This window comes from Protopterus annectens, chromosome 2.part0, assembly GCF_019279795.1.
Source record: "Protopterus annectens isolate FY-2018-M chromosome 2.part0, PAN1.0, whole genome shotgun sequence".
NCBI classification, from domain to species: Eukaryota; Metazoa; Chordata; order Ceratodontiformes; family Protopteridae; genus Protopterus; species Protopterus annectens.
Window position 1 is genome coordinate 1,331,869,084 of NC_056728.1, and position 14,279 is coordinate 1,331,883,362.

Consider the following 14,279-nt stretch of genomic DNA (forward strand, 5'->3'; position numbering starts at 1 on the left):
TGGGAAAAACAAAATACCCACAAATTATCACATAGACAGTAACCCACTGAGTACCGAAAAAGTAATCAGAGACCTGGGGTCCCAAGTTGATAGTGACCTCTCATTTGACACCCACATTGCCAAAGTGGTTAGAAAGACTTTCTACCTTGCCCACCTTATCATGAAGGGGTTCACATCCAGATCAAAGGAGGTCATCGTGCCCCTGTACTCCTCCCTTATCAGGCCCATGATTGAGTACAATGCCCCATTTGGTATGTACCTCACCTGGCACTTACAACAGCTGGAGAGACCCCAGAAGTACCTCACCAAGAGGATCAAGGGTTTCCAACATATGTCATATGCTGCCAGGCTAAAGAAACTCCAGCTCTATTCAGTAGCATACCACCTGCTCAGAGGTGATCTGTGCCTGACATACAAGGCCATGTCCAACCAGGGATTGATGGACATGCTCCACCTCAAAAAATCAAAATCCATAAGAACCACGAGAGCCAAAGATTTAAACCTCAGTACAAACATGAATAGAACATGCTGGAGGGACAGATTCATAACTCAGAGGCTTCCCATACTCTGGAACAAGATCCCAGTCCATGTTAGGCAGAACTCCACACTGACTCTCTTCAAGAGAAATCTTGACGAGTGGATGGGAGATCGTAGGTTTACCCCGGGGGTCACCCCTGTATCGCTACTTAACAGAGGCACAGTAAACTAATTTTAATAAGTAAGGGGGTCTTCAATGTGTCACTACTAGACAAAGGCACAGTATTCTAAATTTATTCTATACACCTTAGTACCACTACATGGGGTGGCGAAAGCCACATCTCTAGGGCTAGGCTTGCAAATGCCTCAGGGCAGATAGCCTAGTACTAAACTATGAAACTATGAAACTAGGTATGCAGGCTCTACAAGAACTTATTAATGATAGAATTCTGAGTAAAAGAGTAAGAAGAATTGCAGTGTGGTAGGCATATATCCCCCCCCATTTGGGGGGATGGAAGCCCCTGATATGAGAACATACAGCATAGCATTCAAAATAAATCAATAATTGAGATGGGCTTCTGATAATGATCATCAGTATGAGTCACATCCTGAGGATTGGGAGAACAATGTGCTGAACACATCCCGAGAATAAATATGGGAAATATATATGGAATGTAGTGACATGGTGGCAACAAGTTGGAGGAAAGGCCCTGACAATAATATCTGGCTTCATACTGAAGCACTTTTACAGTAAAAGGGTCCGTAAGAGTCACTGGACAGAGCAGGGTATTTGAAACTAAGACCAACTGATGACAGTCCAAGGAGAGGCCCCTCTGAAACTTTTGCAACCATTATAGAGGTACAATATAAGGGAACAAGAATATTTTACTTGCATACAGGTGTGCCAAATTTGGATTATCAGGGAAAAGGAAACAAACTAAATCCCTCCTGTGGGATAAATGGAAGCATATAGCAATAGTCAAAGTTGGGGTTATTTACAGGGGATTTATGGCAACTGAAAGCCAAGGCATGGAAAAATCAGATGAATGGAAGGTGGACACAACAGGAGGGAATTAGTGTTATCTTGGAAGTGTGTGATCAGGTATGGATGCTCTGAGCAAATTAATCAAATGGCCCAAGTATATGAACCAACAATTGAGGTTATTATCAAGATGGAACCTCATCCCAAAATGACAATATGCCATAGGACTGAGGGAGGATGACTGATGCTAGAGAAGATGACAGCAAAATGTGGACAACTACCATATGTTCTGGAATCACAGTTAAGAGACAGATTTGAGAGGGAATTCCAGTTAGCCGGGTAGTTCTGGATCTTTGGAGTTATTCCAAAGGTTAGTGATGAAGGGTAAAAACATTTTCAGGTATGCTGGAAATTGGCCAGTGCATTAAAACAAATATGTGGTAAGCAAAGGATATCTAAAACAATGATTCCAACTGTGTAAATTAAATTATCCAATCGGAAAGTTCTTGGGGATATATGTGGTACTCTTATAAGACATCTGGGCAAATCAGTGACATTCCAGAAGACTGGGTGATTATTACTGACAATTTAGGACATATAAAAATACTCTATAGTTATGGGTATATGGGTGTTGTATTATGAAGGCTTTAACAGACTGTTTATATGTACACATTTTTGGAGGTTTTGTGCTTTTATTGGATGACATGGAGGCAGTCACATGATCTCTTTTTGTTGTTTAAAATGACTGAAGTCTGGAATCTGCAGCATTGAAAAACGTATTGTGGGCAAAACCTATGGTCTTCTGTGGAAGGTATCGTGGAAGTATATAAACGAAACATAATATAATATGAGTTTGTATGGCTATAGTTTCTATGTAAACATGTATTTTGATATATAGATATATATATATATATATATATATATATATATATATATATATATATATATATATATATGGATCTATGTCGATCCATCAAAAGTATGTTTCATTGAAACATCCATTTAACGCACTTTTGCGAAAGTACATTTTATCAAAACTGCACTCTCGCAAAAAAAAAAACAAAACAAAACACCATGCCAAAAAAACTAAAAAAATAAAACAGTACTCATGTTTATGCAGGGGGGCAAGCACTCCTGCACCCCCCCCCAACTTTAATATTCTCACTCTGAGATCGCACTACAGTGGGGAAAAGGAAATATTCCCTTATCCCGCTGTACCGTGATCTAAGCAACAGTTTGCTTAGTTATACAATCAACAGTACAGTTGATGTACAACTAAATATACATGCAAACAACTGTTTGCTTAGTTACCTTTCAGTGAAACTGCCTTTTCAACAAAATGCACTTTCGCAAAGGTGAGATTGATCATGTACATTCTGATGAAACGTACTTTTGATCATAAGACTAGGACCCATATATAGACATATATATATATATATATATATATATATATATATATATATATATATAAATATATAAGGTTTTAACTCAAAAAGTTAAATACTCATTTGGTTGAAAACTTTTTATGGATGTAAAAATGAGATAATGCACAAATGAGTGTTTATGCGTATGAATGACACATTTTATCTAGTGTACATAAGTAGGAAATGTGCAGGAAAATGAATGTTTGAATGTAAAAGTGGCTGTGAGGATGTGCAAGACTGTGTTACAGCAGTTTGTGTGAATATGCACATGATCACAGGTTTGGGTTAGAGAAAGGGTTAGGTAAGGGAGAAAAGTCAGTGCTGTGCATGTGTGGTGCTGGGCATGTTCTCTGTCCTTTTGTCTTGAGAAGTGGTACTGTTAGGGAAAGGGTTATAGTAATGCAATGTGTAGGATTGAGGTTAGGGGCATATGTAAGGGTAAGTTTAGCACACAGAAGTAAGGTGTTTAGGGGGTGGGTGAAGCCTCCCTTTCATGACACTGACCTATGTAGGTAATATATGCAAGGGCAGTAAATCATTATGTCACTCAGCCAAAATGTTAACATATGCCCTTACTTGTATATTCAGCACCAAAACTGTCCTGTAATTATGGCCTTACTCACTTCACTATAGTTAATAGTGAAAATGAAAAATTAACATTAACTTCATCTCAGTAAGAAGTTTAAGGATAATGCAAGACTTGAACAAGAAAGGTTGCCAAAGCCCTAAAATGTTCAGTGTTCAGTGTTCAGACTGCATTGGCCCAGTGCTTTCTTGTCTGGGAGTTTCATTAGGGCATTATGAATTTCATCCACTGTGATAGCCTTAGCCAGCTGTACCTGATGTCTCTCATCCATGCAAGGTAAGTACACCTTTTGCAAAAAAATCTCAGTGCTAGCTTCGTACATAGTCTCTACTTTCCCGTCCTAGGAGTATAGAAACTTAACAAAAACAAAAAGAAAAAAAAAAAAAACCTTTAAAATTCACTGACAATCTCGCGCTATAACATTTTGATATCTCTTTGTTTAACTCACTAGGCCAATACCCTCCCTGGCTAGTTGCCAAGTACCCAAAATCTCATGAAAAACCTTCTCATTGATGTGTTCTTTTTTTTTTCTTCTTTTCCTACTTAAAAACATGCAACTCTTTATTGCTGAAGGATATGTTCAACCTTAAATCTATTTTGCTTGCATAACTCATATATACTCTTTATCTCTAAATAATTCAGTTTATTTACTACACTGCATCATAAACTGCTTTTAGCTCTAACGAATCACCCTTACAATTCCATCTTAAGAGATTTCCACTAACATCCTGCAGAGAAGATACCAACTGGATTAAGCTTTAAGAATTGCTCTACCCCTGCTGTAATCCCCTCCATTAAATCTGTTTTAATGTACATTTTCTAAAGGACTTGAAGTCTGAAACTCAAAATTATGTAATTATATAGTGACATCAGTCCTCAGATCAGATTTGCCAGAAAACCACATTTTTATAAGCAACAGACTGAAAATAAAAGTCAGAAATCTGAGCATCCTGCAAAAAGCTGGACAATGGAGAGGTATGATGTTAAGAGTCATCTACAGCTCTCTGCCATGTTCTAAAACACGTTCCACCAATTTTCATCCCAATGTTGTCTTCACAAAGATTGCTATCCCTGCATTTAATGTCATACTCAGGCTGTAAAGAGTTCCTAACAAAAAAGACCTTAAAATAAGGTTGTGTTTTTAGCAGTTTCATATTCCTGTACATAAAACATCAGGGTTTCACCTCATTATCCAATTACTAACACCATTCCTTTTAGCAGCAGAATTAAGCCCCCAAACATTAATAATAATATCATAATCAAGCATTTTATCCATGAACTTTCAGAACACTATGAACAAAGAACACAATAGCCACAAAAGGAAAAACTTAGTACAAAAACATAGTATGTGTACTGCAATTTGAATAACAAATTCCTTGAACTGAATTCAGCAGAGACCATCACCAAAGACTTAACCAAAGCACCAAGAAAATGAGCCCTTGCAAACAGCTAGCAAATTGCCTCGATGTAAAGAGTTTATGGCTGTCATGTTTTAGTCATAGATTTCTCCTTTACTGCTTCAACATACTTTTTAGTATCGTTAAGCTAGATTAGCTATTACTTACAAGGTTAGTCTACCTGAAAAGCTTTAGACCAGTGAATGCATCATCATCTTCTTGCTCCATTTTTTTCTATCTGCTCTTCTTCCTCATGAAGAACTGGGAATCTATTTCCAGAGAAACTTGCTTCCCAAAATGCTGCTAGGTAGGAGGTTTCCTGATGTTCCTCTGGACTGATTTAATACTGATCTAGGTTGCTAGCATTCTCCTCCTACACCGTGTTCATTGGTATAGATACAGACACTGTGCCAAACTTCACAGAGCCTGTGTAATGTTTCACATATTCTGGAAAAACCACCAAGGTCAATAAATCCATTTCATGGCTTGACAGCACCACTATTGACTTCTGGCAATGACAGTTTCCCTTTCAAGAACTTCAGTGCATTATTTGGAGCCTTAAACACCCTGCCCCCACCCTGCCCCCGTATCCCACCCGCCCCCAGTACCCCTAAATTTATACTTAACTAACCACACCCCTCCTTTATCTCTAGCCACTCAAAACTCTTGGCCCACCTCTTTCACTGCCCCTCCAAGTCCACCAGGCTCACAAATCACACTGCCTCACTCCCCACCCCGCCTCTCCCCCAACCAATACCAAACCACCTACACTATCTTATAACCAATCAAGCAACAGTATGAAGTCCTTAACACCCCATATCACTATACCAGCCCAAAAAAACTGTAACTCTCACCCTACCAATTCTTATCACACTATACCTGCAAACTATATACGAGTCCCAGACACACCCAGGTTTTCATTATCCAAAGTACCAAACTAGTACTCCCACATTTCTGATCAACACTAATCACCCTACTCACTACCAAATCAACAAAACACCGCTTACTCACTTCCACTACTCCTATAAACCAAACATAATCTACCCCAAGTCCAAAAACATAGATAAACTACTACATAAACTGATGAAGCTAATAATGTATCTTAGAAAAAACATAAATATAGATGGAGACATACACCCAAACCCAGGCCCTCCATCAAATGACAGTGCAAATAAAACATCCTTGTTTCCAAGACCTCCTGACTCCTTCTTATTTGCCACCTTAATATTAGAAGCCTAAATAATAAAATTCATAATCTACATGCTCTTTTAGCAACTTACCTCCCTGACATTATGTGTCTCACAGAAACCTGGCTCAAACCAGAGACCAAAGATAACGAAATCCTGCCACCTGGCTACAACATATACAGGACTTGAAAGAGGTGGTGGTACTGCTGTGCTCTTTAAAAGCACACTCAACATTACCCTACACCCCACTCAGCCACCGAAATACCCAACGAGAATTAACAACCCTAAAACTACAACTAAATAAAGAAAAAGTATTAACCTAATCGTAATCTATATTCCCCCTGGGAACAACTCTGACACTCTTGAGAACACTCTAAGTTGGCTGACAAATAACTTCCCACAAGAAACCATAATTCTGGGAGATGTCAACATTGACTGGAATCAATGTGTGTCAGAGACAGACCCAACCAATATCAATCTCCATGGCTTCTCACAAAATATTACCACCTCTACTAGAATTGGCAGCAACAAACAAAAAGAAAGTATCCTAGACTGGATACTCACTAACCATAAACCCGAAACTTATAAATCTGGGACCATTACTAATGAGCTCAGTGATCACCTCATTACTTATATGGTAAAAAGCAAAAGTGGTAGCTGCCACCTCCTGTACTCAGGACTGTTAGAAGCACCAAACATTTTGACATCACTAGATTCAAATGAGCTGCAGTCCTGTAACTGGTCAATCCTAAAACACCTCCCACTAGAAGAAGCTGTAATAAAATTTAACTCCACATTTCTAAACATACTTGACACACATGCCCACAAACGGTTAATCAAAACAAAAGCTCTCATAGCACCATGGCTATCAAAAGACTCCACAGCCAAAATCAAATCTAGAAACAAAGCATGGAATAAATGACTACCAAGACACCCCTAGACCGTACCAACTTTCAAAACTAAGAAATGACACAAAAATCTATCTTAATGGACAAAAAGAACTACTATTTCCAACTACAACATAAACATCAAAACAACCCCCAAAAGTTTTGGACAGGAATAAACAAACTTCTCCATCCAGGCAGGTCCTCCACCCCCACACCAGCAAACCTAACTATGAAAACCCAGATGAAGTGGCCACATCCTTTAATACCTTCTTCATCGATGTGATCAAATCCTTAGCCAACCAACAAGTAGCCCCTGCTCCCTAACCACAAGTCCCACCCAGAAGATTCAACCTACAACCTGTCCCTACTGCATACATCCGATCCTTACTAAGGAAACTAAAGCCAACCACTCTCACGGCAGACCTACTTCCAGCAGACTTTCTACAAAAGCTGGATGTTATAGCCTATCCCATCTCAATCTTAATTAATCGGACCATAACTGAATCCACAATCCCTCCATATGGAAAATCTCCCATGTCATCCTCCATAAAGGTGGCTCATCCACTGACCTCTCAAACTACAGACCAATAGCCATTTTGTCACCACTGGCAAAAATCATGGAAAAAGTATTCACAAACAACTCATCCACTACCTAACCCAGGAAAAACCAACTCCCAGCATGGCTTCAGGCCCAAACATAGCACTATTACTGCTCTCCTCTTTCACAAACACTATCAATCTTAACCGGAATGACAAAAAATTTCTTCAGCTCTTCTTGGACCTATCAAAAGCTTTTGATATGGTCAACCACAAACTCTTGCATGCAACCCTAAAAACTCTCTATCTAGATAACAAAACCCTAGACTGGTTTCATGCCTATCTTTCTGACAGGCAACAAGCTGTGCTCTGGCAAAGCAAGCTCTCTGACCTCATACCCAACACCATAGGAGTCCCCCAAGGTTCCATACTTGGCCCTCTTCTATTTTCCATCTTTATTAATGATCTTAACAAAGTCATCCCAGAGTCTACATGTATTCAATATGCTGATGACTCGACTTTAATTTGCTCAGATAGATCCCCAACTATTCTATTATCCAAAACTCAAGACTGTTTCACTGCAGTTGAGAATTGGTTATCAGAACGCCAACTGATCCTTAATCCAAAACGAAAATGCTACTCTTCCATCCTACCCATAAAACACCAACTTTTCCCTTTTGTGTACAATCCAACAATGGAACCACCATCACCCCGACCCTCATACCAAGCTATTAGGGGTTACCATTGACAACAAACTCAGATTTGATGTGCACATCAACCAAACTATCAATACTGTTAATAAGAAACTGGGGTCCCTTTATAGAATAAAATCTTTTCTGACTCCCACGGCTAAAGTTGCCATTGCTCGCACCCATCTCCTTTCTACCCTCTTGTATGCCTCCCCCATACTTACAAATCCCAACAAATCGGATCTATCTAAACTCTCTTGTTGTTATAATCATATTGCAAGATTTGCCACAGGCCTGCCCTACAAAACCCATCACTGTACTAATCTTCAGAACCTAGGTTTTTTCTCCCTTTTGGCTTAGTTTGTTCTCTCAACTACCTAGTATTTTGTACCTGCATCCTCTCCCTTACTGCTTTACTTGTTTCTTTTCTTTTCTTTTGACCCTGACTATCCATCCTCCTTAGATCAGTTTTCTGCTCTAAGCCTGCATATCCTTTTAAGTTACAGATATTTACACTTCACATGCACATATACCTTGTACAAACTAACCTGCTGTTTCTCAAGCTTACAGATTGTTTTTCTGTGACTCTCCATCCCTGCCCCCAAATCCCACCCGCCTAGCACCTCTACATTTATTCCTACATAGACACACTCTCTTCATTCCACCTATCATACTATACAACTGTCTCTACCCCTTCCATATTTGTCTCCTCCCAAACCCACATATTTACCTACTACTCTTTCACATTACTCCCTGTATCTACATACTTAATCACTATTACAGTATCTCTTATTATGTCTAATAAATACCAACCTTCGATACTACTACTTCTCTCACCTCTGCCTATCTTTCAACCTCCTATGAACAACCCCAACCCTTTACTTTTAATATCCTTTGCAAACAAACCCTCACAACTCCCCTGCCTATATCCATAAACAATATCAATACCACCTATAACACCTCCTATCTCCTACCAAAATATCACCGCCTGCTTCACATTAAATACTTTATTCATAGCCTTAAAAGACATGGTTACAACCTCTGTAAAACTCCTCAATTTTACAACCCAGTACTTTTGACCTTATTAATTGATGGAGACATCCACCCCAATCCTGGCCCTAACCCACCCACACAATCCTCTAATTGCCACATATTCAAACCAAATCCAACACCCCCAAAATCTTTGTCAATTGCCCATCTTAATATTCGCAGCATTTGTAACAAAATACCTCTAATTCATGCTCTTCTAGATGTTCAACAGTTTGATATTCTCTGTCTCACAAACATGGCTAAAACCTACAATAAAGGATAATGAAATTATCCCCAGGCTACAACATCCTTAGACAAGACCGCTTAAACAAATTATAGTCCTCTATAAAAACTACAAATGAGTAAGATAAATCTTTACCCTATATCTGACAGCAATGTTGAAATAATTATTTCAAAACTTCAGCTCAACCCTCACAAAACAATCAATATTATCTGTACCTATCTTCCCTGGAAAGAATCCTACTGTATTAGAAAACCTACTTAATTGAAATCTCCTACAAGAAACAATACTTTACAAATGTAAAATTCCAACCCAACTACCCTCATTAACCTACATGGCTTCTCACAAATCATTAACTCCCCAACAAGAATAAACAAACTTAATAACAAAGAAACTATACTTGACTGGATATCAATAAATAGTCTGATGACCTTAGTGACCATTCTCTAACATATATTATCAGGCACAAAACAAATGTTACTATCCCTATCAAAGTCACAACATCCTATAGATGAAGCTGTTAGTTACTTTAATTATACCTTTCTAGATATCCTTGAACATCTGCCCAGTGGCTCTCAAATGATACTAAAAACTAATCCTTAGCAGGAACAAGGCGCATAACTGATCACCTTACTTTTAGACAGCAAAGAAATGTAACAAAAAGCCATCCTACAAGATAAAATCCTTCACCAACCAAAAATTTTGGTCTTCTATTAACAAGCTCTTATCCCCTAGACTCTAACCCCACTACAAACAGCTAATGCCTTTAATACCTTCTTTACTTCAGCCATATTAAAACTAGCTAACCAACAAAACCCTGATACCTCAAAACTATTTACCCAAACCACCTCTCTCCTCCATTTCACCTAAAACCTATTCCAACCTCCTATGACAAATTACCAGCTGAATACCTCCGCCTAGGTGCAAAAGCTCTTCCTATCCCATCTCTATACTTATCAACAGAACTATAAAAGAAAGTACTATTCCATCACTCTGGAAAATCTCTTATATTATCCTCTATTCAAGGGAGGTGACTCTACTGAGTATTCAAACTTCCGTCCCATAGCACTACTTTCTCCTCTTGCAAAAATAATGGAGAAATGCATCCACAAACAATTACTTCACCACCTACTTAGCCACAACCTCCTGGCTAATTGTCAACATGATTCCATAGTACTAGCACAGCATTACTATCCTTTATTGACTCTATTAACAAAACCCAACAACATTTCTTCTGCATTCTTTGTAGACCTGTCTAAAGCCTTTGACATGGTCAATCACCAACTTCTCCTCCATCGCATCCCTGACTCTAGATAACCTTGCCTTAAACTGGTTCACATCGATCTGGACAACAACAGGCAGTTCTCTGGGATAACCAGCTCTCTGATCTCCTCCCACCACCATAGATCTTAGGTCCACTCCTATTCTCCATCTTTATAAATGACCTTCATCTAGCCACCCTCAATCAACTTGCATCCATTATTTCTTCAGCCTCCACTCAGAATGAGCTGCATACTCTCACAAAATACCTTCACAACTATAGAGCAATGGTTCTCGAATCATTGTCTACTCCTCAATCCCAAAACCAAACTCCTGCTCTTTACACCCACTCACCTATCCCCTCTATTAACTTCACACTTACATCCAATAATGGTACCCTCATCTCCCCAGACCAAGCCACTAAACTCTTGGGTATTACCATTGACAACCAACTTAAATTTGACACTCATATCAACTCTACAATTAAGGCTACTAACAGAAAAATGGGTTCTCTATAGAATCAAAGCTTACCTAACCCAAACCAGAACTACCATTGCTAGAACACACTTAATCTCTACCCTTCTTTATGCTTCCACCATCTACACTAATCTTTCTAAGCACAATCTCAATAAACTAGCTTCTTCCTACAACAACATAGCCAGATTCGCTATAGCTTCTCCTTATAGGACTCACCATTGTCTAAATCTTAAAAACTAGGCTGGCTTGAATTACCCAACCTAATACAATTCTACCAACTTACCATTGCCCATAAAGCCCTTTATCACCCTAACAACACTCCAACACACTCCTCTCTCATACAACCCTATAATAATCTGAGGAACCTTCTTACAAAGTACTGATCCAAATTTCCCAATCAAATAACTTAGCAGGTGACTCCATATTCTCCAACTCAGTTGGCAAAATATGGAACCAACTACCTCAATACCTCACTACAATATCTTCACTCCGATTTTAAAGCTAAACTAAAACTCTTCCTTTCCAACCACTGGCTCTGCTCTTGTACCAACCCTAGTTGAACTTTTGTCTTACTTGCCCTCTGATTCCTTTATCCCCTTATTTCTAGTTCTCAATTTCTACCCTCTTGTAATTCCTCTTCAAATAAATACATATCTCAATTTTTTATTTCTATTTTATTTCTGAAATACAGTTTTCTAGTTAATACTCATTATTTTGCTCTACACCAAGCCGCATTGTGTACTCTGATGCTTTTACAACTTGCAGTTGGATATGTTATGTTTCATAAATACTGTTTTTATATCCTTTTAATTTTGCATTATTTTAATTTCTTTTTGTATATGCTTAACTTGTTCTAGTAGTTTATGGCCTCCACTGAAAATGGACATATATCCAGTTGGACTAGCCCGGTAAACAAATGTAAAATAAAATAAATAAAAATAGGTTGGATAGAACTACCAAACCTACTTCTACAGAAGCAACTTATTATTGCTTACAAAATACTCTCTCAACCTGAAAACACTCCCGGCCTGTCTGGAATAAATACCCCTTATACCAACCTAAATAGACTAAGATCATCTCACAGATTACACAATCAAATCCTGTAACTCAGGAGGTGACTCTCTGTTTTCAAACACAGTGGGTAAAATATGGAACTCTCTTCCACCTAGTCTCACCGAATCAACCTCCCTAAATACTTTCAGAAATGGCCTCTCCCACCACTTCAAATCCCACTGGCTTTGCCAATGTTCTAATCCAGACTAACCCATAGCTCCCCCACAACCTCCTCAGTGAAATTACTATCCTCCTAGGCCTCAAGCCATCTACTCTGCCGCTGAAACTAACTACTTGTAGGTTTGTTTCTTATAATAATTGTTCACTGTACATCCTAATGTAACTTTTTCTTACCTGTGTATACTAACTATATGATGCTTTGTTTTTCTCTTTATAATTGTTATTGTACATACTAATGTAACTTTTTCTTCCTATTTAGTGCATAACTACAATCGTATGTTAGCTGTCAAACATTGTTGTAACCTACTATGTACTATTGGAACTTTTTGTAACCTACTATGTACTATTGGAGCTTTTCTCCCCGGGCCTCCGCTGAAAATGGACATGTGTCCAGTCGGACTTTCCCGGTCAACAAATGTAAAATAAATAAATTAATAAAACCTATGCCAAGTCCCACAGGCATATTATTCCTGTAGCACAGAGATCTAGCATGAACTAATTATCTTCCCTATTCTACTGCATCAGGTGCATAATCCTGATAAAGCATCACTATTAGGCCAGGCAACAAGAAGAACCTTTCTCAGTTTTCAGATCTTGTGATACATTCCTTCTCCAAATAATTCTGCGGCTTAAATTTTATAGTTCTTAGCAGGTTGCTTCACAGCCTTTTAGATCTGTACACTCTTTCTATAGTAAATGGCTGTGACAGATGCATCCTAACAGTTCTGGTTAGCTGCTTCAAAAATTATTGACACAAATTTAAGGAATTAATACTTCCAGCACTTAACACTATATATATATTATTCCTCTGAATATGGTTTTCCATGTTTACCAACATCTCTCCAATCAGGGTGAGCTCTTTCTAATGCTGGGAGACTGGTGGAGCACTCCTGCAGTAGAATATTTTATGTACTCACAGAAGACTCAACAATGTATATTCAGAGAGCAGCTCTGCAATGCCTGTTTTTGCAAGCTTGAATCTTTACATGAAGTGGAGATCTCAGCCAATATTTTAGAAACTAGTAAAGTTAAATTCTGTATCCTACAATTCATTTGATCAGCTTCCTTCACTGCCATCTTGGACCTGGAACTGCTACCTGTCACATTCCTCAAAGCCACATCCCATTCTGTTTAACTCTTGTCCCAGAATTACTACCCATATGAACTCTCTTTTTCTCTCCATGGAATGATAACACTAGTTCCATGCCAATATGCATAGTGCTGGCCAATGTCTGGAATGGATACTTCTTATCAGACATGTAGCCAGTGATGGGAAGGTTAAACATCCAAAGGACTGGTTTGCTTCCAGGCATGGTGGGAATAAGCTTATGTTAGTGCCAAATTATCCTGGACAGGGCCTGCTACTCTACTACCCAGCAGTGTACAAGAAGTAATGGCTGCCTCTCTGTAGTACACAGGGTTATACTTGTGATATAGTCATTTTATCTCTTTTTTGGAGGAGCAGAATGGGATTTTTCTAACAATCTCTGATGCCCAGATAAATGCATTATTCCCAGTCAATGTTAAAAGTAAATATCATCCAGTGAGAAGTACAAACCAAAGTGATTAATAATGAATAAAACAAAACTTATGAGCAGTTTTTAAATTTAATTGAAAACAAGACTGAGTCTCAGAATTAGTAATTATATTTCATTATTGCTACAATTGCCTGGATTAGTTCACCACACATGAATAGCACATTTAATTCCATAAGCAAGCAATGCCATCTGTTCATTTTGTATGCAACCACTGTATGATTGTATTTCATTTGCTTACTTGCTATTTTCCTACCTGCCCTGTTACACACACACACACACACACACACACACACACACACACACACACACACACACACACACACACACACACACAC